The sequence below is a fragment of the Rhea pennata genome, chromosome 7, assembly GCF_028389875.1.
Source record: "Rhea pennata isolate bPtePen1 chromosome 7, bPtePen1.pri, whole genome shotgun sequence".
In the NCBI taxonomy this organism is placed as follows: domain Eukaryota; kingdom Metazoa; phylum Chordata; class Aves; order Rheiformes; family Rheidae; genus Rhea; species Rhea pennata.
The window spans coordinates 12109533-12134990 of NC_084669.1; the positions used below are offsets into that span (position 1 = coordinate 12109533).

General features: G+C 38.9%; 1 long non-coding RNA gene across 1 annotated transcript; it reads left to right on the plus strand.

Moving 5' to 3' along the window:
- The first annotated feature begins 882 nt into the window (after nt 1-882).
- Nucleotides 883-16590, plus strand: LOC134142471 (uncharacterized). Its single transcript, XR_009958890.1, has 3 exons — nt 883-1000; nt 1826-1946; nt 16400-16590. It is a non-coding gene; the product is annotated as an uncharacterized LOC134142471 (long non-coding RNA).
- Nucleotides 16591-25458: the final 8868 nt, after the last annotated feature.

The following is a 25458-nucleotide window of genomic DNA, read 5'->3' on the forward strand; positions in this document are numbered from 1 at the left end:
GTATTTTTTGGATTTGTCTTGGCTCCCAGTTTGAAGTATGTTTATTGCTCTGGGATTTCAGTTTATTCTGTTCAATCCTAATATTGAATAGAAACAAAACATAAAAAAATTATGCTGTTGTTTGACTACAATGTTTTTGAGGAAAAAATGGGACTAATCATATCTTTGGAGATTATGTTCATTTGCGCTAATTCAAGATCCAGTCATCTTTGTGTCATCTTTTCTAAGGTTTAGGTCTTTTTAAAATTTTTTTCAAAGAAAAATCTATTCTACATCCACCCAAAGCTGAAAGAAGCTATAGCTTCTTCATAGTCTATAGCAGAGTCCATGGAGATATAATCTAAACCAGTTTCATGCCTTACTTTTCTTTTTTTTTTTTTTAAGACTTTATTGAATAAGTGTAATACAGCATAATATACACGATCAAGCATGAAAAGATATTGACCATCATCATAGCACATAAAGTAGTTATTGAAATTGCCGTAGAACAGATGCCCCTTTCTTTAGTGAATGGGGTAACCAATAAATGGTTATTTCAATATATTATTTCAGTATAAAACTGAAAGAAATGTCTACTAACCCGAGCTGACATTTTAAGGTAACGTGCTATCCTATTTTATCAACCTTTTTCGCATAGTTAAAGAAACAACTTGTTTTGGAAACTTCTTCATTGTGTGATTCATTAATGTTTGAAATGACCTCAGTCTGTCTGTGGCTATCTGAAAGGTATTTATTTAAAGAATTTATTTCTGGTTTTCAAGGTGTGTGGTGGGGAGGGACTGAGGGTGGAGTATGAGTGCAAAAGATAAAAGCTAAAAGAAACTTGGCTTGTTTTCAGGAACTGAATTAAAATGAGCATATACCCAAAAGAGAAGAGTAGAAGTATGGATCAGATACTCAGCTGTCATTAAAGTGGTGCAGTGCTAGCACAAGCAGAGTGCCAAAACCAGCACAAAATTACAGATGTACCTTCAAACCAGCTGCAGGATGTATTTGCAAGGTATGATACGTAAAAACAGTGAAATATTCTCCAGGCATTTCGATACACAGAGAATAAAGAAAGAGGAAACAAAACCAGGGCTGTTTCTAATCTCTGATGCAGTATTCAGTTGTCTGCTGAAGCCAATAGCTTCAGTCAAGGCAATTGTAGGTTTGTCTTTACAGATAACAGAACCGGAGAAGATATGTTCACGTATTTAAATGCAGAAGGAAGAAGATATTCTGAACAACTGTAGTCCCATTGGTGTGATTTTAGTGGTATATAGAGGTTTAGAATATATTTGGAAGAAAAGAATGTGTAAAGACCTGAATCTGAATGGAAAACAGGTCAGCTTACAACCTATGTTAGCTAAAAGTTGGTCATATACGATTTTTTTTTCTTTGGTAAACATTCCTTTATACAAGGAAAAAGCAGATCACATGACTTTCTTGTCTTCAGTAAAGCATTTAATGTAGTATTACATGGAAAGCTGTGACTTAAAAAGAAGATATATTTATAAAAACAAGGGGAAGGCCTGGATAAAGTAGAATAATGACTGAGGAAGGATTGGACTGGAAGTAGGCTACTAGCAAAGTTCTTCAAGGACTGGTTTTCAAGGCTCAATTTTGTGCAATATTTTCCTTAAGGACTTTGCAGTACGAATTTGCTGATGAAGTTTGTTGGTGGTACAGTATTTTGGGTATGTGAATATAGAGGAGCATTGGAATATTGTTCAAATGAGCTCAGTGACCTTTGGAGAGGAAGTAATAGAAACGGTATGAAATTCAAGGCAACAAAGGGCAAGTTCATACACTTAGGGACTAACCATAAGATTTTGTCATTTAGGTTGGCAACTAAATTGACATAGGAAGAAAATGAAATGAATGAGGAAATAGTTAAGCAGAAAATGATTGTGAGCCCTCATCTTGCAGTCCTCTGGAAAAGACAAAGACTTCAGCCTATCATGGTAAGTAATATCCAACAGAGACAGAAATCTGAATTCCATGTTGCAAAGCAATGGTACAAGGCAAACCATTGCATAGTACAAAGCAGTGGGGAGACTTTACCTGGAGTACTGGGCTCAGTTCTCATCACTGATAGAGCAGAAAGCCGAGAGGGCTGGAAAAGCTGTAGACAAGGTCTAACAGCAGGAGGACTGAGAGAAGACCAAAGCAAGTTGTTTGCACAACCAAAGCAGAGGCTGAGGAATGCCTGCGTGTGTGGGAGGAGGTTGAGGAAATGTGTTCAAGCTTCACCTGACCTATATAAAGGGCACATGAACTTGAGCCTTGGTTGAGGTTAGCAGCTCTTTTCATGAAGCTGAGTGGGTATGTCCTGCCTCGTGCCTGCACAGTGGGTCCGTGGGATGGCAGATGTGGAGAAGCATGTGCCCACTGGAGTGAGACTGTAGTGTGCGCTCTGCTTTTCTGTTGTAGGGAGGAAGCTACGATCTAACTATACTGGTTGTCCCGTTTGGATGGTTAGTGTGCCACAAGCACAGCATACACCAGGAGATACAGACAGCGAGAGCTGCCGCACTGAATGTGCGGTGTTAGGCCAGCTTAGGCTAGTGAAGGATCTGGTCCCATAAGACACTTTTGTAAGTGCTGCTTTTCTCCCGGTGATCTATGTTGTTAACTTTCATCCTTGGGTGCTAACAGTGTTCTAGTCTGAACTTCTCTTGCCTTCAACGTGATGACTTTCAAAATGCTGCTGGGCCCAACCATCACAATTCTGATCAATTCCTAGCCTGTATCTGAACTTAAGTAGCACATTTCAACAGTTATATACCTGGCAAAAGTTTGATTTTGTATTTAACCACCCTTTTGAACATCATGAGTCAGCTCTATCTTGTGCTATCTGGCATCTCCTAAGATGTCACGCTGCTATGTCAAAGGTTTCAAATAGGCACAGATAATTGCAGTTGGAGTCACCTCCACTGCTAAAAATTAATTAAACATAACAATGAAATTAGTCAGAGTTTGATGATTATCAGCCTCTTGGAATAATTAAGAGAAAATAATTATACAAAAGTTTCCACCTACTGTACAGGCAAAATCTTCTCCAACATGCTACCTGATCTTTAACTGGAATAATCTTTCTAGTTTAACCATAATAATGTAAAATTCAGTGAAGTGCAAGGTGTGGAAATTCAGTTGCACAAATACAAAACACGGAATATCAGCCTCAGTAACTGTACTAGAAAGAATATAATGTGGGCTTATAGAATAGGGCTCAGCAATGCAAGGCTCTAGGAAAAAAGGTTTTGTTATCCGCATGAGCAGCAACCTCACACAGAAGACATGCAAGATGCAACTGTGCATTTCCCTTTGGCTCTGTGAAGGCTTCAGATTACAGAAAAGCACTGTTTAAGTTGAAATAGACCTCTGGAGATGGTAATATATTCTTAGTACCAGATATTAAGAATCATGGAACGGGAGCAAGCTCTGAAGAACTACTTAACAAATGTAGTAAAAATGAACCTTGACGAAAGATTGAAAATTTGGGTTTGTTTCGTCTAGAAGAGGAAAGACTAGAAGGGAGACATAATATAAAACTCTATACTTATTCAAAAGTTTTAAAGATTATTGTCATAATATTGATTTTATACAATTATTATTATCCACAGACCGTTGGACAAGAAGTAGTTGGCTGAAATATCAAAAAGGGAGATTACAGCTGTATATTAAGATGTGAATGGGGAATATACTTATAGGCAAATACGTTTCTAGGGTAGTCTGGGTAAAACTTGTCCTGCTTCAGAGTAAGGAATAAGGATTTCTAGTCACAGAATTTTAGGATTCAGCACTCTGTTTTACAGCAATGGAGGATATGACAAAGTAATGGGATTGATGTATCTACTAAAATTATACTCTGATTGCAGAAGATAGAATTTTATTGTTTGGAAATGCAACGGGATTCAAAAAGTCTGACAGGAACACAGACCAAAAAAAGATTTTTGTGAATTTTTCTCCTGGAAAACTGTATGTATTCTTTTTATTGTTCATTGGGTTGGCAGTTTGGTCAAATGCATGAAACAAACTTGCAGACACAGGTCCACTGTAAAAGTCATTTTCCAAAGCTAAGGAGCACTGGTCTGTGGTGGTGGTTGTGGGTTGTGATGTTGGTGTTGTGTTGGTACTTTTCTGTCAGGCACTGTGTGTTAGCAAAATTAGAATGAAATAAGGCTGTAAATAGCCTTAGATAACAGCCAAATAGCCGAAGATAATTGTCTGACGAAGTCAACAGAAATTCCCACCTTAGGTAACCGTGTTTTTAATAACTTCATCTTTTAGACTGCTGTAAATCTTTGGAAAGATGTTGCATCCTTGGTGAAAGTCATGGAAATGAAAATGCTGAGTACAAACTGTGTCCACCTTACTAGTTCACTGAATCAAGTCCTAAAACTATTATGGAAGACGCTCCATAACTTTAAGAAAATGTCACTATTCTTAAGATGGCTTGCTTTATTCTTGGAGGACTTGCCTTCCCTAGAATCTGTTTCAGATTCATCACATCTCAATGGATAGGGAGAAAGACAAACAGCACATTTTTCTATGGAGCCAGATGTCACTTTGGGCCATATACATGAATTCGGTTGAAAGCATTTTTTCTATCAGATGAAATCTATTTATAGCTTGGAAGAGGCAAGCTCACAGGTATGACACCAACAGATGAGGAGGAAACTTCATTTATGGCATCTTTCTCAAGACAGAGTTTTTTCTAATGGATCTAGAAGGTCCCTTCCAACTAATCTGAAGCAGATGGCTAACTCCCATAGACTGCTTCCAACACATTCACCTGTGTTTCCAGGTGCAAGTGATTTTTTTTCCTGATCTCTTCTTTCCTATATAGACCTATATTTAATCACTATACTGACGTATTCACTTGGGACATTTGTGCAGTAACTCATATCCCAGACTGAGCTTACAGATTTCTAATGCCACTATAGTAGAACCACACCTGTGGTGTCTGCTCCTCTATTTATTACAGCACTCTGTGGCACACAAAACCCAAGAGATGGGGTTTGACCACATACAGATTAGGTTTTCTTCCATTTTTCAGCAAACATCTGAGGGGCAAGTGTGCGTCGTTGCTTGCACAGACATTCACAGAGCAGCCAATTCAGATTCATCCCAGCACATCAGGGCATATGGAGCGGGGTGGGAGGGCTACAGCATTGCTTTGCTGCACTTGCTGAGTGACTCTGAAACAACATGACTCGGGTTCCAGAGCGACCAGCAACTGCTGACTAATTCTGAAGGCTACCTAATGACTTTTGTTTGAGAAGGGGCTGGTGGATGATGGATTGGAGGATGGGCCTCCCAGCTGTTCCCGATTCATCTTCCACTGAAGCTAAAGAATTAGAATGAGCAACTAGGCAAAAGCTTCATCCGGCCGTCTGTGGATCATGTCACCAAGCCAGACGGCAGTAATTTAACTTTCCTCTCTCATAAGACCAGTATATACTGGCTGAAATTTATTACTTCTTCATTACTAAAGATTTAGTGGATGCTTCGTGGTTCTTGGTGTGGGGGGGAACGCAGTATTTTCTGCTTTGTAAATGTGACCTTTCCTATCCATGTATTTTTTTTTTTTAGCCAGCTATTTTTTGCTTTTATGAGATAAATGTGTGGACCATTACAGGGAAGAAAAAGTCCCACCTGGAATTAATAAAGAAGTTTTGATCCGCTTGGTGGGGTATACTTAGCTGTGTTATTATCTAAATCTTCATATAGAATACTTTCAGAGGGCTATGATGCAGTACCAAATGGCTCTAGAATATCACCAGATTGAACTGGGGGGGGGGGGAAGGGAACAAGCAATGAATCGTAGCAAAAAATAGGCTAGATCTTTAATGAACTTAAATTAGTGATGCTTGCTTAGAGATAACACATCTGCAGAAGTTCTGCCTGGAGGTGGTACTGCCAGGGACCCGGGTTGCCGAACAGGGACCCCAAGATGACACCCAGCATATACTAAAGACCAGTCTTTTTTCAAGTGATAGGAGCACTTCTCGTTTTGCAAATGTGCAGTTTTGCTCTAGATTAGCTCTAATTAGCCTCATGTCTCTGTAGTTGCACCTCTGTAGGTGCAACTGAATGATGGTGGTGGTGGGGGGGTCATGCTGTAAGTCTCTTTTTAGTTTATAACTCTGTCATTTAGTTTTAGAACAGCTGTGCTTTTCTGATAGAGACATCTAGTCTGGTTATTTTTTATCAGTCTAAGGAATTCATGATGGCTTTTCCCATCACCAAGCCAAGCAATCACCTTGTGTATCAAATCAGTAGTAGCAGTGAATCTCATCAGAGAAGAAGCAGGAGATAAACCCTCTTTGATCTTTGTAACCTACTAAGGTTAGGGTTGCTACATGCCTGTTGGGTATCTGAGTTGAATGAAAATACAAAACACCATTTTATGAAACATATTAAAATACTAGCTTTTTTCCTCAGGATTCAAAATGTATTCCCTATTATGTTCAAAGAAGCAGACTATGAAATAATTTTTCAGATAAAAACGTATGTAAGAGGAACATGTTACTACTAGGAAAATTACACTGAGTATTTGTCGGCAATTCTTAATTCAGTTGAAAGGATGTGTTACATTGGCTGCACAGGGAGCTGTCTTAGGACTGGTACTATTCATTATTTTAATTGTTAATTTATTGATAAATTAACAGTATCAATTATTTTACTAATATCTTTCATGGTGTAGGGAGAATTGTTTGCTGATGGGATAAAAACAGGAAAATTTGCAGATGCCACAAACACTGGAGAATTCAGAATGATCTTTGAAAATTAGACATATTTGAAAGAAAAATGTTTATATTGAGTAAACATCACATAGAAGTTGAGGATAATCTGGCGCAGTTTCAGGAAAAATGAGGGAAAACTGAAACTAGTCTAAAGAATACCGACAGAAATGATCCCAGCACATGGAAAAAAGACTTATGGATTATGGAAACTTTGCTGGAAGTTTTTAAAGAAGAGATTAGAAAAAATGTTGGAATTAAAATAAAGGGAACAGGCCAAGCGGCCTCTCAAGGTCCTATCCTGCTGTATTGTCTCTGTCAATGATTTTCTGATGATTTTTTTTCTTCTAATGTAAGTGGAATTTTCACTATCTTAAAAACAGAACAGACAAAAAAAAATTGGGTTTTCTACTTGAACTTAGAGCTGAAAATGTGTGACTTTCCATAAATAAAAATTAGCTAACAATCTTAAAGTTTTCTAATCAAAATCATAAAAAAAAATGTTGCCAAGTATTTCAGGAAGTATGTACACCATTGCTAGTCCTACAAGATGTCTGACACCCAAACTTCAGGAGTGAAAATATCAAACCGCATCCACTATGCTTAATGTTATTTGTATTGCAACAAGAAAATAAAGAGAAATCATGGTTCTGCAGTGTGAGGTATTAATCTAACACAGTTGAAGTGAAGCCTCTCACCCGCAGATTGAGGGAAGTGCTAGGGTGAAGAAGGATTTTAATGAGGATGAGCCATGATTCTCAAGCCAACCAGCTGGGCTGGGCACAACATGGTGTCAAGTGACCTGTCTCTCCCTTCCTTCTACTGGAAACGTCCAAAGCATTTAGAGCAACACTTGTAGGTGAAGCTTCCACTCTGGGGACTGTTATTTGCCCCCCCCCAAAACTGCCTCAAACATTAACCATGGTTCTCCTCTTTTAGGGCTTTCTAATGTCCTACTGAGTGCTTAGAGCAAAGGTGATGACAGAAATTAACTTCTTGGGTCCAATCCCTTTGCTTGGACCTTCATTTTTAATTAAATTGCTTTTTTGTTGTCTATACCTGTTCTTCCTGTTCTCATGTAATGAGGTTGGGTATGGTTGTGAGGCCGAGACAATTTTGTGCGTGTCCATGTGGGAATCGCTTTCCTCCTTCCAGTAGCATCTGTTTTACAGACGTGATGCCAGAAGAGAAATGTGCTCCTCTGCTTAGGTATCCTGCAGCACTGAGATCGATTAAAAAACAAATAAATTAATTAAAAAAAAAGAAAAAATCCTGCTCTTGGGCTTTAAAGACTGAAGATGGTGGGGATTCTGGAAATTAGATTGAAGTAGTTAAGTGTTGCAAATTTCCCCTCTTGAGAGGCTCTGGCTTGATACGGCTGCTTAAAGGATTTTTTGGCAAATGGATTGCATTTCCTAGAGGGATTTGTGCTCTGAATAAATAAAGTTCTATAATCAACTGCTGATACTTCTTCAGTCTTCATAGCTCGCCTTTCAACTACATGGACATGTATATAAAAATATCTGTCCAGTTAAAAACTAGTAAGGCAACAAACTGGAAGGAAAACTCCACACCTAGCAAAAAAATCCATCTCCTTTTCACTCTGCTTTGTAAATATAGTATGGATTTTCCTTCCTGGAGGGAAGGAAGCTTGAGGGAAGAAGCTCCCGAGGGCAGACAATGAAAGGTCTATAGGCATTATATTTATACACAGTCTGATAGTCAAGCTTCTAGAATATTGGTAGGTTTGGCTGCAGTTTTGCCACGTTTTTTTGCATTTTTTTTTTGAAAGTGTTGGAGTTTGTTGTTGCTGTTTTCTATGACCTTGGGAAGGCCTTGATGCTTTACACGCACTCAGATAAGAAGGAACTGAAAATCTGGTCACTAATTTGGTGCTGAAAGGGAAAGTAAACTTCTGAAAATACTGTTTTCGTAGGAGTGGCTGGTATTAGGAAGAGGGCTGGAGAACCTCTGCCATTCAAGTTCCTAGTCTTAATATCTTCTGACATAAATAGGACTGACTCTGAGAAATACTTCTACAGTTTGCACGTTTCATCTGTTTGACGATGCACATTACAACTGCACTGCTGTTCTTTCTTAAATAACCTACCTCCTGCTCTTTGAGTCTTAGTGTAGTGATGCCAGCATTTCTGTCTACTTGGGGAGTTCTGTGCCTGCCAATGGGTGAATTTTCTGTGATCTCATTACTGCTAGCTCTTTGAACTGAACTTTGCTGTTGAACTGTCAGCTTGTACATGATCTGATCTATTTTCTCGACAAATTAGGAGTAAAATAAGTAAATATCACCTCCTCAGCTATGTACGCACACTCGATAATCTATCACTTTCTATAGAAATTGTTACTTTCACTTTTTTCTTTTCTTGTTCTCTACTCTTTTCTCGGTCCTCCAAAATATTAACCTAATCAAGAAAAGCAGCTTTATTAAAACATTTTCCTAGATACATCTCCACTTCAGAGAAGTGATTCTAATTTTCTTCTTCTGTCTTCAGAAAATGAAGCACTCACTTTCAGTTGTGCCACTGTGCAATGGCCAGGTGCCTCAGGTGGTGCTCAAACTTTCTACTTAAAAGTAACATAAGAAAGGTGATGCTGATATACCATGCTACCAGATCAGAGCCCTGCAGAAAGGTTAGAATCCGGTCCTAGTGCAGTCAAATAAACTTGCCATTTCTGACAGGAACAAGATCCAGAGGGAAAATGAAGTGGAAAATCCTTTATTGGAAGAGGTTGTAATAGTACAAAGATGTGGCACTTAATTCTGCTCTGCCTTGTCTTCACTGACTTTGGGTTGGCAGGCTGATGTGGTCTTGCTTTTGCATCTAAATGTTTCAGCAGCAACGATCCTATTTAATCCTTTCCATGTAACTGCAATGCTTCCGTTCTCCCCAAAAGTCACTTAATATGCCATTTGATATAAACATATTGTACCTAGAACACACACACATTCATGTGTGTGTGTGTATAAATATATATACATATATATATATATACACATACATATATAAGAGCAAGAAACCTGATCTTCACATGGCGTTTTCTATTTGTTTGTTTTCCATTGACCGGGAGTGAGGTATGTTAAAAGCCAGGGAACTGTCACCTATCGCTACTCTGCTGTGGTAATTCTGGAGACAGCTAGCAGAACTCGGAATCCCATCTGTGGTGAAATCAAAGCTGTTATTACAGGTTCCTAGGACAAACTTCTAATGGGGAAACAGTGGGAGAACTGCCTCTTCTGCACAGAGGCTTTAACTAAGATGGAAGAAGGTTGAGCAAGCAGAGGAGTATCTTTGTTTACAGTCTGAACTGCCATTCCTTTCCCTTTGCATTCCTTCTGTTAACACCTCTTAATATTGCTTCACTGTCACTGTCCACCAGAAAAAAACCTTCAAAGATTTTGTCTACTCTCAGTCTAGTCCTCACCTCCATTTCTATACTGTTATCATATGTAGTAGCGGCAGCTTTCAGTGATATCGCAAGCACGTATGTTTTGAAGTCTCAAATGCTTGGCTGGAGCTGAGGCTCTAGGAGCAATTTCAGTTGTGCAAAATGAGTTTTTGGAAGATTGAAGTTCTTATTGCACTAGATCTAGTGCAATATATGCTGTGTAATGACCATATTCTTTCCAGAGCTCTGATTGCCTGGAAATGATCAGGCTTTTTCTCCTTTACATAATCCCTTTGTTTGAAAGGTGGGAATAAAGCAGCTTGGCAAAAAAAAAAAAAAAAAAAAAAAAAAAAAAAAAAAAGAAAAAAAACATGCAAAAGAAGGTGAATATTCAAATGAGGGGATCAGGTTCCTATGAAGTGGGATGGAAACTTCATCCATCTTGTACCTACTTATGAAGATCTTTCATCAAGGCTAGGAAAGTGATGAAAGGTGCTGTCTGATAAGTAGAAGTGGTCTGGAAGTGAAGGTTCAAATGCCCGAGACCAACCCTGACCTCTCGTATCCCTTGATATGTCAACAGCCCACCTTTCCTTTCCGTAATGGGAAGGCCTTGAGTTGGTGTGTCTTTGCCTAGCTAGTGTTGTCTGCAAACTAATTTCTGGTTTTCATGTTTTGAGTGAGGTATGATTATGAGGATGTTCACTTTGGCACATCTAGCTGGCATGCCTGTTTAAATCCAGCAGGTTTTGGCAACCATACCTTAGCTACTAGTGCCAAAGAGGTGGTGGAAGGAGTCATGAGTCATGAGTCACAGAAGGGCAGCAGTGGAGGAGGAGGAGAAGCAGATGCCAGGAAAAAGAAAAAGAAATAATACCCAGAGAAACAATAACATGAATGAGCTTTTGATCGCAGTACTTTGTGTTCAGCAATTAGTATGGCAAGTACTACCCAACTGGCATGGGCAGACAGGAAATCACACAGTGAGTGAGCTTCACAAATAACCCTGTTTACAAATCAGACTCAGTTTCCCCCAGATCTCTTCACCCATTACAGCTCCAGGAATTGCTCCCATATGCAGACTGGTTCCCTTTCCTTCACAGGGCAGATTTGATCAGCTTATCTACCCTTGAAGGATAATTATCAGAGCTGGCTTCCTTGTCACAGTGAACCTGTAATTTCACAAATAACACCTGCTGTAGCTTCATCATAGAAGAAAGAGAGATAGAAAATGGAGCCGGAAGACAGCTGGGGAGTCCCTTCTATCAACCTGCGAAACCTGATGGAGAGATTCTGGATCAATACTCCACTGCTAAAGAGCAAGGGAGCTGCCAACGGATGGCGCCATTTCTGGCAATTTCTATACCTCTTCCCTTTACTGAGGCTATAAGTGTTATGTTTGTCCAGGCTGTAGACAGTGACTCCAAAATGGTGTTCAAGCGTCATTTAGAAACACTTGAATTTGTCTGAAGACATGATTTGCCATCCTTAGCTTATTTTGTGTTATCTAGCTATTTCTTCAGATGGGAAATCGAACTGGGCTGGATTTACTGAAGTGTGTATTAATGTTAAGTTCTGTCCAGATGAAGTGGAAAAAATGAATGTCTAGCAAATGAATTCCTCCCAGATTCATCCAGTTGGAAGGGGCATCTGCTCAAACATACCTCAAAGCAGTGGATTTTTTTCCCCTTTATTGTGTTGTTTTACCGTCAGAGGACCAATATAATACAAGTACAGCAGATGCAGGAAGAGCATCTCTGGACTCTTGTCTGTCCATGCTTAGGAGAGAAATATGAGCCCTGACACTCTCTGCATTGATACTTTTGTTTTTCATGGATGTGTTCGCAGTGGGCTTTGATATAAATTACATTACATCTCTCATGTAGTGACATTACACCCTCTTGGAGTGACATTAGCTGATGCAGTGGTGGTGTGTCTTTCTTTTTCTTTCCTTTTATTTATTTATTTTTCTCTCTGCTGTTTGGCTGGCACTACCCCAACTTGCATGGCTTCTATTTTGAAGCTGCCTTGAGCCTGGCTGGCTCAGCTCATATGTGGAGCTGAACTTGTGGTCTTGTTAGTGAGATCTGCAAAAGATCATGCAGACCTGTCTACTTCCCCTTTGATCTCACTTACATTGTACACTCCATTTACTGGTCATAATTTGAGCCTGTGTGTTGTTTTCACACTGCCTAGGTGAATAAGGTATAATACAGCTCAGTTGTATGACGTGTTTGAAATCACCTTGACATGAGCTATTTTACTGCCTAGGAAGGCGATCAAAATACATACCTAGTTGTCAGCCATAATGGATCGCAGTCTGTTCCTCTGATATTTCTCTCAGCCTGATAGACATTTTCTAACTTCCAAGCAAATTCTGCTGAATCTCTCTAAGTATCTGTAAAATAAGGTATTGCCATAGTAATGTGCAAAATTAGGATCAGAGAAACTTTTAGGTCACTCAGTCCTTTCCCCGGTATCACAGGCAGCCATATCATTTAATTCCTTTCATAAACTTATCAAGCTTTTTCATCCTGAAAGTAGTTTGGCCTTTCTGGGATACCCAAGAGGGATTTGAAAGGGCAAAGTATATCCAGAGCATTTGATGGTGCTGATGATGCAGGCTTTAGGAGGCTGCCTTCTGTGTGCTATTTGGGCAGCTCCTGTGTCTCGACAGTAGATAGAATTTTTGCTATGGAAAGTAACAAAGTTAGGGTCAGGTCTTTAAAAAAAGAAAAATTTTCCCAAAATGTCATGCCATATTCCCCTCTTCTACCAAATGTGCAATATTGATAGGGATTTTTCCAATGAATGCTTGCATCCTGTTGATTTCTAGGGAGGTCTCTCTACCTTTAGCACCTCTAAAAAGTTGGCACCTCTGTCTTCCTCTTTGTGCTGAACTCAGCTGACAGAGATGATTGCACCATGGAGACTTCAGCATCTTCTTCCACTTTGCCCTGAAGCTACCTATGTGATGCAAACATGCTCTGCTGCTGCCTTTATGGCAGTGCTCATAAAGGGGTTGCAGTTCGCTTGATAGATCTGTCCACCTGGGACCTTTCACCAGCATCCAATGCACACTCCAAAATATAATTTCTTCTCCCTCCCTATCCTCCATAGTTAAAACCTTTATTTCACAAAGAATAACAAGAAGTCTCAGGGAAGAAAAAAACAGAGGAGAAAAGGTTCTGGAAAAGATGGAGAAACTGAGTTTTTGCATAGAGAAATTCTGCGTTGAGCGGTAAAGTGAAAGGAAGATAGAGACGTTGACAGTGTTTACTAGTATTGTAATTGCAAATTCTCAACATGAGCAAACTACTGTGGTCTACTATTTATTAGGAAATTCAGAGAACAAAATGCTGGAACTCTTCCTAATGTGCAGTGAAAAAACCCTATCAGACTCTGGTTTGGCCGCAAGTTGAATATAGTGCAATAACACATAACTGACTTCTTCAAAGTGCTTTATTTTTTCTGTTTGAGTTTTCCCATCCCTGTTTCATAACTTAGGCACAGATCCTGATCCCTAATTTTGTACTGCTCCACTTTTTGGAGAGTGGAAATTTTACAGAGAATAGTTTTGATTTTAAATACCTGTTTTTTGCCTATGATGCTTGCAAGGACAGGGAAGGTGCATGTGGTATGTGAGAGTGAAGGAAGACACAGGTATCATTTAACAGCATCCATCTTCCATGCAGGAAGAGGTTGGGCTAGTCAAGCTTTAGTATATGCAGAAATCTGTGCTAAAGTCAGGCACACTCATTAACAGAGTGCTATGAGTTTGTAAAGTATAGAGGGGTTAAAGTGAGGCTTTTAGCTATTCCCTCTCCTCTCTATGCTTATAGGAAAGGGCATATGTAAGAAATCTGCTACATCGGAACCCTATGTTTAAGTGTTGATGGAGTTATGAATTTTGGCACTGTTTGCCTCCTTAGCTCAGGCGATGACTGTAGCGTCTAGTTCCTTAAGTTCCATAATGAATCACACCCCAGGAGCCTTAAAGCCTGGAATGGCAAGCAAAGGGAGCCAGTCCTTTAATTTGCTGCCCTGTAATTTCCGAACAGGAGTAGGGACTAGTTGAGCTCTGGTTTACCTGAGGGCAGCCCGAGGACTACTCTGCATGGAAATTTCCTAACGTGTAGGAAAATGCTCAGAAGGAAATGCTAGAGCAGCCCAAAAATGCAGGTGTTTCTATGACTGATTAGTTGCAGGCTGGTCACATCCATTCCCTTGGCAGACTGCTTATGATGCCCTCTAACTTGGAAAGCTTTACTATTCAGATCTCCCTCTGGCAATGTCTGTCCTTATCAGTGAGAAATGTATTTCTGAAGAACTGAGACTGTTCAAGAAGCTATTATGATTGAGCATATTTACAAACATACTTTTGATGTGGTTGCTTGTGACAGGGGAGGTGTTACAAGTGTGCCCCTTTCCTCCCTCTGTCCTCCTCTTCCCACACACTGTTGCTGTTGTCAAGTTTCAGATGGTAGAACCATATAGAATATAGATATATTTAGGGTTTTCTTTTTTGGTTTTTAGTTTTTCTTTTTTTTTCAAATGCAAAGACGACAAGTACTGGAACCTCTTCTAATAATTAGATCTTGGGAGTTAGCCCATCTGCTTTTGTTTATATGCTACCCAAAACCCACCTATTTTAGCAACACTAACCACCAGCAAGGTCCAGAAGTCCTTCTCAGTAATTCTGTACTTTCAGTCCTTAGAAAACACATTTAGTAGCCCATTGACACTGGTGAAATTCTATTTTATAGAAGAGATCTTTGCTAGCAGTAAGTGGCCAGCTGGAAATTTCCCTTGAGCAAGTTTAAAACATGTCTTATTTATCTACAATGGAAAAGTATCTTGTCCTATTATTCTCTCAACCATAAAGACATACTTTAGCCTCATGGAGAACTTTGAAAACCCACCCATTAGAGAGAGCTCTTCTTACATGTGGGAGGACTCAGTATGTTTGGTAATTATTACACAGAGTTCATTTGCAGAAAAATGGGAATTTTTTGGCTTGGCAGTTGATCTATTCCTCAGTCAGATCTGCCATTTGTTGTCACATTTCTAGCTTTTTGCAGCATTTCACTAAACAATTAAAATATTGAGTCTGCTTCTCCACTCCGTTACCAGCCTTTATAGCACTGAAACTTCATGTAGTATGGGAGGATCATAACAATGTATATATCTTGTTACTTGGAGGAGAGGGGAGAGCTCATGAAGGCTCTAGCTGAAAAGTCAAACATTGCTAAAGAAAATTCTGGATGGAAATAATAATTTTTAATTTTTGGACAAAATAATCATGAAGAGAGGAAAAAAAGAGAAATCATTTCCTAATCAGCTACAAGTCACCTCAAAGATAAAAGAAAAAAATCAGAAGTGAAACCAAGTAACTAATTTTCAGCATTAGGTTTTAATGAAAAGACTATTCTTTTCCTCTGGTATTGTCACAATTAGTTTCTAGGGGGATAATTAGAATCAAATCTGATTGATTCAGATAGGAAGGCAAGCAGCAGGGGCAGATGAACTTCTGAGCTGGAAAGCTCTTTTTTTCTTTTTATTGTCATCAGGAATAGTAATTAAAAAGAGACATAGCTGAGCCTCCATGGAGGTATGATATGTCAGCAGAAGTGTCCCTAAAATTAATATTCTACAAGTTTTCCACGAAGCCTTAGCAGCTATTTAACTTCTGATCTCCATATTTTATGCTGGCAACCAAATGCGTGTTTTCTCCATTACTTGTAAGATTGCCATGCCGCTGGTGACAGCAGTGCTCGAGGAAGCCTGCGGAAGAGGGCGAGCACGCCTCTTGATCCACCCTTTCACTCCTGTCACTCTCGTCAGAAAGCCGCTTTTGGTTTGCCTTGGCTGAGGGGCGGGATGGAGGAGCAGGTCTGAATGCTGAGGACCTGTCCGCTTCAGTTTTCTCACGCTGACTGGCAGATGTAACAAAACCATTCAGTCACGACACGGTTGTCCACTAAAACTCTGACGGGAGGAGGGCTGTTCTGGCACAACCTCAAGAATTAGTCTTCATCATCCAATAAAATTCAAGCATATTTATCCAGACTATCATCCATAGTAAATCTAACCCTGTATTAGCTGCCTGAGTTACATGAATTCATCTTCCCAGTGACAGAGGTATTCATTTTCTGTAATTATCTGAAAAAAAAAAGACCTGTGAGGTATTTCCAAAAAACTCCCTGCTGCCATTTAGTGATTGACCCTTTCAGTAACATGCTATTGTTTCTGCTTCTCTGTAGGATGACTGAACACTACCCAAATAACTCCCTGCTGATGAAAGACGTTCGGCTGAAAACGCCGCTCCTGCTTCTTCTGGAAAAACGCGGCTCTCTGCAAGTATTGACAAGATTACATGGCTGTCATCTGAACAACGGCATGTGATGAATGATGTGACCCCTAAGCACCAGAGCAAGCTGAACTCTGTACTCCGAGCTTCCCCAAATTATATGTCTATAGACTTTTGGAGTGCAAAGTCTGGCCCGATAACATAGGCTCAGTGGAGTAAATCAAGTGAGTAGGTAAATGATAAAAGGAGACACTCTGTTTGAAATAGCATATTACAAAAATGAGATTTAAAAGTACCACCTTTTTTTTTTTTTTTTTTTTTTTTCCTTAGACAACTTAAGGTGGCTGAGGTGGCTGAGATCTTTTTTTGGGAAATGCAACTGCATTTTGTTGAGACACAGCATCTTGTTCTGAGTTTTATTTTTGTCTGCTGCATTTTGCTTGTCCTAATCTTGCCCTGTCTTGTCATCATCTAAGTGTTAATAACACGGTCAAGAAGTTACACTTTGATGTTTCCAATGTGACATGAGCTGTTTCAGCAATTTCCACTTTTTTATTGGTGCTTCTGAAATAATACATTTTACTTTGATTTTTTTCAGAGGAGAAACCTTTTTTTTTTTTTTTTCTGTTATGCTTCTCCACTTAATGAAAAATGCCAAAATATGGTTATCTTGTCCTGATTCAGGACTGAGCAGGTTCAGAAATCACCCCCATACACGCACACATGTACACAGCAAGACAGGAGTTCAGTTGTTTTAGTAGTACTGTCTTCTCAGTTTCTTACTTTGAATGTAAGTATAATTTCAGTGGTATAATTTTCAATAAAAATTTGTAATTTTTAAAGGAAAAACTGTGCACTAGCAAGCAATGTGGTACAAGAAGAGAGGCTCTGTAGAGGGAAATGGTCCAGAAGAGGCAGACCCCACCGATGTTTCAGAGAGTTTTATTTTGGGTCAGCTCCAGTAGCGTCCCGTTAACGGAAAGCACACTAGTAGCTCTCCTGTGGCTTGGTTTTATCCTGAATGAGTCTAGTTCGGCGCTCCAAGACTATGTGGTGATACAAATCAAAATGCTGTAAGTGGGGCTGATCAGAAGATTTGCTCTGTGCTAAAATGTCACTGCAGATGCAGTCTGAAATGCTTCTTCCTAAGGACAGGCCTCTGATTTTTCATTTGTGGATATTTATTATTCTTTCGTGTTGTACTGCCTTTTGAAACTTTCTTCATTGCAAATGTTGACCTTCCAGTTTTACAGAACTTGACACTAAACGGTATCCTAGGTGTTTTCCTGATGATCTTGCATTTCTCATAAAGAATGAAAAAATCATCATTTACTGATATTAATAGAAGCCATTGTCTATGCAATGATAATTGCAATGTATATTACTATGAAATAGGTGATATCCATTATTGTGATTGTTTAGGGAACTATAATGCAAACGAAGTTATTGTTAAATAACCCTGAATTTGAGACTTTTATCTTGCTATTTCTCATCTAAATGAGTTTAATTTCAAGATCTGAGAGACCAAGGATCATACCTTTAGGTTTCAGAAACATAAATTGTTTTGTCAAGTTAGTAGTGGAACTGACGATTTGACAGTTTTTTTATAAATACTGACATGACGTGTACGTGCTTAAGTGGTTTTACTCTGCAGGAAGTAGATTAATTCAGACTCTTTTTAGCCCCACAAACTGTCAGCTTAGGGAGATGGCTTATTAAATTTACCTGAACATGAAATTAAAATGTGATTGATGTCTTTTTATTTGATGTAGGTATAATTTTGTGGCAGTAGTGAGAGCTGCATATTTTGGATGTTACGTACAATGAAAATTCAGTTGCAATTAAGCTAAACAGAGAATGAATCAGTAGTTGATACAGTAGGTATTTTATGACTAGTTAGCTCTTCTAGTCTCAGATATGGTGATTAAACTGGGGGCCGGAGGGCTGACAACTCCAGATCCAGAAATTAAGTTGTCTTTAGGGAGAATGAAAGAGTGCTTCTCCTTTGCGGGCAGTTTCTGAAGACAGTGACCTTCTGCCAGTTCTTCTGTGAAGGCTCTTATTATTTGCAAAGCTACTTTATGCTTTTATGACCCCAAAGGTGTAACAGAAGCATAGCTTTATTAGAGCTTACCAGATCCCTCTAATTTTATGGAGATATTAGCAATGCTGGCCTGATAATGTCAGGAAGCAAGGCCAAAGATAGAGTAGTAAAGTTCAGCTCTGCTGAACTAAAACCGATGCTGAAGGTTCACTTCAGAATGAATCCTATTCCAATACTTAAACACACACATCTCCTTCATTACGTTGGTGCTTCACAAGAGATTGCAAGTCACTATTCTGTTGTGTTGAAGACATTTACAAATTAAAGTATTTTAGATAAATCTTCTAAAAAGATTTAAATTTCAATATAAAGGACAGAAATGAAGGAATTAATGACTTTTATAACTTCTTAAAATATTTAATGTAAAAACTTCCTGTAATGCTATGTTCTGATTGAAAATTAATGTGCAGAAATCCAAGAGAGTTTAAAACGATAGTTCCCATAGCTACTGTAACTCATCTACCAATCAAGTTATGCAGTCCTTGATAAAAGTGCATCTGGCCGTGTCTGATTTTGAGTTTTGCAAATGGACCTGCTAACTTCTTCAGAAAGATAAAGTGAAGCTTTGGCCAACTGGGATATTAGCTGGCCACATTGTTGTTAAGTAAGCATGATAGACACTCAGCTAAACTGTACAGGAAAGGTTAAAGTTCATCAACATCAGGACACTTTATTGAAAGAAAAGGCCTTATTTACAGCCTTAGGAAAGGAAATCACTTCCTTGACTGCGCAGAGTTTGGGGAAGGACCAGAAGTAAAGTGAGGATTTGCTTGCTGCAAATGGGCACATGCTATGAAGATCTCTCCTAGTCTGTCTTCTGCAAGCCATAAGCATCCCTTCTTTCGAGCAGGCTGATAACACAAGAATAAAAAAAACACCTGGTAACATATCCCTGCTTGTGAATTTCAGAGAAAACCACTATTCAAAACGCAAATAGCTGCAGTAGTACTGCAAAAAAAATTAACCCTAAGAGTGCGTGTGTTTTCTGCAAAGGCATCTTCTGAGCCATTGGAGGCAAAATAAATCTTACTATTCTGATGACAGCCTCTGAAAGTGAAATTTGGTGATATAGATAGTTCAGGGAAAACGGAATCTTGTATTTTTTGACAGCATAATTATTACGCTCTGTCAGATTTATCCAGCTCTTTCATAAGAAACACTTAATACTTTGTACGGATATTACTTTTCCCATCAAATATCACTTTAGAAAAAGTTAATAATTTAGGAACTTTTATATTAAAAAATGGCTAATTCAACTGATGCATGTGATACCATCACCAGACATTGCATGAAGGGCACTAAAACTTCTCCCCTAAAGCTTTGGAGTAAATCTGTTGTTTATGCCAAACTCCTCCAAGCCTGAAGATGCTAGATTTCAAGCAGTAGTTTAAGGCTACAATGCAGGGGATAGACAGTTGGTCCCTTCTGCACTGAGACTGATGGCTGGCTTACTCTGGCCATCAAATTCCTTTGCCCTGCTGTATCTTATCGTATTAGAAAAATCATATTCTGTTTATCCTTCTACTCAGGTTCTGATTTTTAGGTTTATCTGAATTTCACTGGCACAAAAAATCACCTCTAGGTTATATTACACTGTAGATCTATCTATTAATGGGAGAAATAATAAAATCAGCTTCTGATATAGTTCATAAAAACTGAAAGGAGCGTGGTCTTTGCTGTTAATGAAACAAAATTTCTCTAAGTGTTTTTTCCTGATTTAGAAGCAACAAATAATGCAGGACACATTGCATAAACCGGAAGATGTGATCTTTGGAAAAAGAAAAAAAAAAATCTATCAGATGTGATTAATTCAAATAGGTTTTCATTCATAAATGTGTGCTGGCCAGGAGTCTGGATGAGGCTCATTAATTAGAGACAAATACATGTTAAGATTTATATGTGTTAATATATATATACACAAAAACACGTGCGTGCGCACACGCACACACACAATTACTTAAGCCCAAATGTATGTGAGAGTAATGTGTGTACATGAGCATCTTTTCCCCTAATTTACCAGTCACCTGAAGAGAAAAAGGTGCAGTGAATATTGGATGTTACAGGATAAGATTTGGGGGGAATAAATATCCAAAGCGTAATGTTTTAGGACATAATTTAGGCTGAAATTTTCGTCTGTGAGGTCAGAGGAAAATCTGGAAAAGATTGAGTAAATAAAAGATTGTTTCTGACGTGCCTTTCACGGGAGTTTAGATATTTCATCCTTGACATTGCAAATGTTCTTACTCCATCAGGGACACCATTGCTAAGTTAGCCTCATTGAATCTCAAGGAAAAGCACTCTAACACTGCTTCATTTTTCATTAATCTATGGAAGAGCACAACTGACCCACTGCAGCACATTAAGTGGAATTAAGGGATGTGCGTAGCACCTTTCTAAAGCAGTTCCTAAGACACCCATCAGTCTGTGTCTTCTGCTTTGCAGAGGAGATGATAGATGAATGCAATACAGAACCTGTGCAGTTGTCTAGCTCAAGCTGAATGCCACCAATAGCAGAATGGACAAGTTTAATTAGGCTGTTGGGGGGAGGAATCGCTGTTAATTGTTGTTGCTGTTGAAAATCTAAGTGCTTTGCATGACAGGCTCATTTTTCTGCACATTTGTCTCTGAATCTCAGGAACAGCCAATTTAAATCATAGATCACACAAAATGTAAGGACAAATAGCAAAGGGAATTACAGGCTTCCATTAAACCAGACTTCCTTCTAGGGGCCTTTGAAGGTGCTTCTCTTCATTTACTAGACAGGGCATTTAGGCACTTACTTTCAGAAGATTACCTCACTTGGTACTTAAAATTATATATGAATTGAATCTTACTGCCCATTTTTGGATTCATCATCTGATGAATGATGAAGTATGATACCTAAATTTCTAGAAGTATGAATCATCTCTCTAGAGAAAGCTCCTTTTCTTCAAAAAAAAAGAGAAAATCTTAGGATAAGGATCTTGTCTCACCTACATAGAAGCCTGTGGTAGGTGATAAGACTTTTGCACTTTTCTCCTGTCTTCTGTTAGCCCAGAAAGCAGCATGTAAAATTGGGAGTGGTTAAACTTTGGTAACTGCTGATGTAAATAAGTAAGTATAGTACATATATATATTCCTTTGAAAATCAGGTCTCAGATGAAAGAGAGGGAAGAGATACGTTGTCAGCTCACAGCTGCAGCATTTACACTGTTATTATAGCTCTGCCTGAAGCTGACTGTGTGCAAGCATGCTGGTTTGCATGTGTATGGGACAACAGGAACTCTGCTTACTGCATCCATGCCATAGCATCCACCACTGCTTTATGCCCTTCAAGTCCCAGACACATGCTGGATCTTTAGGCTTATTATACTACATTTCTCATTAGATTTTTTCATTCCAATTTGAAAGATGACTGTAGCTGTGTACACGCAGAAGCATCTGGGTAAACATAACATGCAACTCATTAGAGAAAATTGTTTGCCAGAGATGGGTGTTGAGGGAGATGGCATCAACCTTGATAGTCCTTTAAAGAGATGGATGTCATTGAAGATATAACTTTACTTCAGATACCAACAGCAAAAATGATACATTCTTCTAGAGCTGTGAAACTCATTTACCAAGAGACCAGGCAGCATATCCATCTATGAAAAACATGGTCTAGTGAGTTTCTTGAGGATATTTGCCTTGCATAGAAAATGTTCACTTCCGCTGATCTTCCAGGATCAAGGAACGTGTCTGTCAACAGTGTCGGGGAAAGCTGCAAAGTGGATTGAGACCATCATTCTACCTTCTGCCAAGGCTGGGCAGAAAATGACTATTAAGAATCAGAGAGGCAAATGTTGACAACAGTAAATGGTCTCGGTGGCTAAATTCTATCTTGGAATACATCTTTGCAAGGTTGTGTGTATTGCTTTGTCAGGCTGAGAGTTAAATCAAAATCACTGCTAATGAACACATTTCTATAAATATACAATCATCTCTATGCTATCAATTCTTTTAATATTCTGTTATAATTAATTAAAATGCTGGTCTAACACACTTGTCATATATCTGCTCTACATGTTTAATTTCTCTGCTTTGTGTCTGTTTTTGGATCACATGTGATGCGTAGGTGAGGCAAAGAAATGAAGAAATGCTATTATTACCACTTCTGATGAAAATCAATAGTTTTCTTTCCTCCCCACACAGCCAGGTATACAAAGATTTCAAATGTGGATGAGGAAAGCGGGGCACCTTTACAGGCTGCTCCATAGGTACAATATCTAATACAGAGAAAGCAAATGTGCCAAAAAAGGAAAGATCTGCCTGAACTTAGCTGTGTCATTGACATTTTTTTTGGTAAAAGAACGAGAGTTTCTACATCCGGTGGTACCTATGTATTTGATAGATCCAACGTGCTACTTGAGAGTCTATCATCCAGCCTGACTGTCCAGGTATGTATTTACAGGGAGGAAGGAAGGACAGAAGAAGTAATAAGCAACATTCAAAGTGGACACTTACATTTAAAACATGAGCATTTCTAGAAATGAAGGTTATAGTATATCTGCTCGCTATCACTCCTTATTGGAAGGCAAAGCAAATGCTGAGCTAGCGTCCAGTTGCACCAGTACAAATAGAAGGGAAATACTTATAACATCAAGGAGAGGAGGGATAAGTAAGCTTTTGAAACCTTGCAGTAATTTCCTTTCCTTTTCTGCTTCAGCTTCCCTGGGGTAACACTTCTATATTCATAACACCATCTTTCCTACATTTTCATATTTTATTATGATGGTCTCTGTTATAAATCTACAGCGGGTCGTCTTAATGGTTTGGCTAAATTTGAACTGGATTCATACTACTACAAAAGGTGAGTTTGTCCTTTTTCTTGTCTTCATCCAGCATCTGAACAAATGACATATGCTGTTGTATTTCCACACATTACACCATTATCTTGATATAACACAGACTTTGGTTGTGGGGATTTGCTTACACATTGCCTTCAAGTGATTGAGCAGACTCTGTTGTTGTTGTTATACTTTTGTCACAGAAACAACCACAGCTGCATGTGGACTGATAGCACAAACTTACAGTAGAGTTCTTGTCTGTTCTATATTGAATCTGCAGCCAGAAGTCTTCACTACTTTGTCACTGCAGAGCACTATGTTGCAGAGATATTCCTAATTAAATATAAGTGGATATTGGATAGTTTTCTCCTGAAATATGATTCCTAGCATATGATTCTTTGATAAGTCCTCTATAAGACTGTCCATTAACTAGGTTTGTGTACTTTGAGATTGTTTCTTTAGATTAAGGCTGAAATAACAAGCAGTTCCAGGTTGATAAAGCATTCTAGTCTGGGGCTTGTTTTGCCTTGATTGTAAAGTTATCAGTTTGCTGCATCTATGGAGATGAGCTGAGATATAGCAGTCCAAGTGGATGCTCTCAGCACAGCCCAATTACAAAGTAAGACAGGCAGAGTTCAATCACAGCAAACTTATTTAGCCTCATAATTGGGGTGAACCAGAAGTTAGCATGCCAATTACTGTGTGTCAGCTGAAGGTGGTAACTTAAGATGCTATAGTTTTGCTGCTTGTAAAAGTGTGAACAGATTCTGTGGCTGCTTTTTAAATACAGCTCCTGGCAAGCTGATGCAATAGCACAACGGAAGAGAAGGTATGTCCTGATACTGGTCTAACCTACTTTTGTTTGAAGAACCAGAGAGGGATGTGAAATTACCAAATAAGTAACCATGCATAGCTACTGATTTTCTCTTTTTGGTTTTCTCCTTTCCTTCACCCCTCTGGTTCAATGGCTTCTCTGAATCTGCTCAGGGACAGTGTGACTTCATGGCAACAGGGAACATACCAGACCAAAAGAAAACATGAAGTACTAATGAGATCAGTGAAGAACTCCCCAGGTTCTTATTAACTAAACCAATGACTTTCATGCCAGCAGCCACAAAGTAAATTCTCAAGTCAAAGAGGGCGCCAAACTACAAAATCAGGAATGAACAATCAAAATTTGCAGCAAGTAGAGAAAAAATTGAATTCTAGATTAACCCCAGTGGCAACTAGTTTGGAAAGCAACTGCGTATAGGTAACAGCCCAATGAAAAGATACAACAATGAAAAAAAAGTACCTTTCAGAAGAGAAGACGTGAAAAGCAGCGTACTGAAAAGGGAAGACACTTGGGAGTCTAACAGAAGGAAAAGAATAAAGTAAAAAAATAAAAAGTTGTCCTGTGTTCAGGCACATTTCAGAATACCGTAAGGATTGTAAGTAGTCATGTAAGAGAAATGTAGCATAAATCAAAGAAGATATTGTTATTGCTAGAAGGCTTGGGGAATGAAGACCTCGCTCACAACAGAGTGTTCAGGTTTGGTCACTAAACTAGAGAAAACATGTAATTGCTGTTGGGAAAGCAGTGCTGAGCAATGACAGATTAGTTCTGATTTCCAAGATTCAACCATAGAAAAAAGAATGTAAAAGGTCAGACTTATTTCTCCCTGCTATGGAGCAGGGAGAGCTCCATGGGAAAGAGCTCCATGGGAAACTACATGTTTCTGATAGACTCACTGAAGAAGCCTGAGAAAATGTGATCTAATTATATTATTTAAAAAACCTGCAAGTAGGAATGTTTTGTCCAGTGTGTGGAGGAAGGGAATTTCAAATGAAAGCCATGGATCTCAGAATAAAAGCGGTAAAAAGAGAAAACGAGTTTTTGACTGAGAAGGTCAGAATGAGACAGAGATCCATGGAGCTTAGGAGACCAAATGAACAAAACAAATTTCTCTCTGTCTATTAGGCTCTTTCTTAGTGTCCCTAACAGTAAGACATCACTGACTGGAAGGTGATCCCCTGGCAGCACAAGGGGATGGTGCTTCCTTACACCTCTCTGTTCACTTCTGACCTACATAAATTCTGTTATTCTAATGCTGAATATTTTTT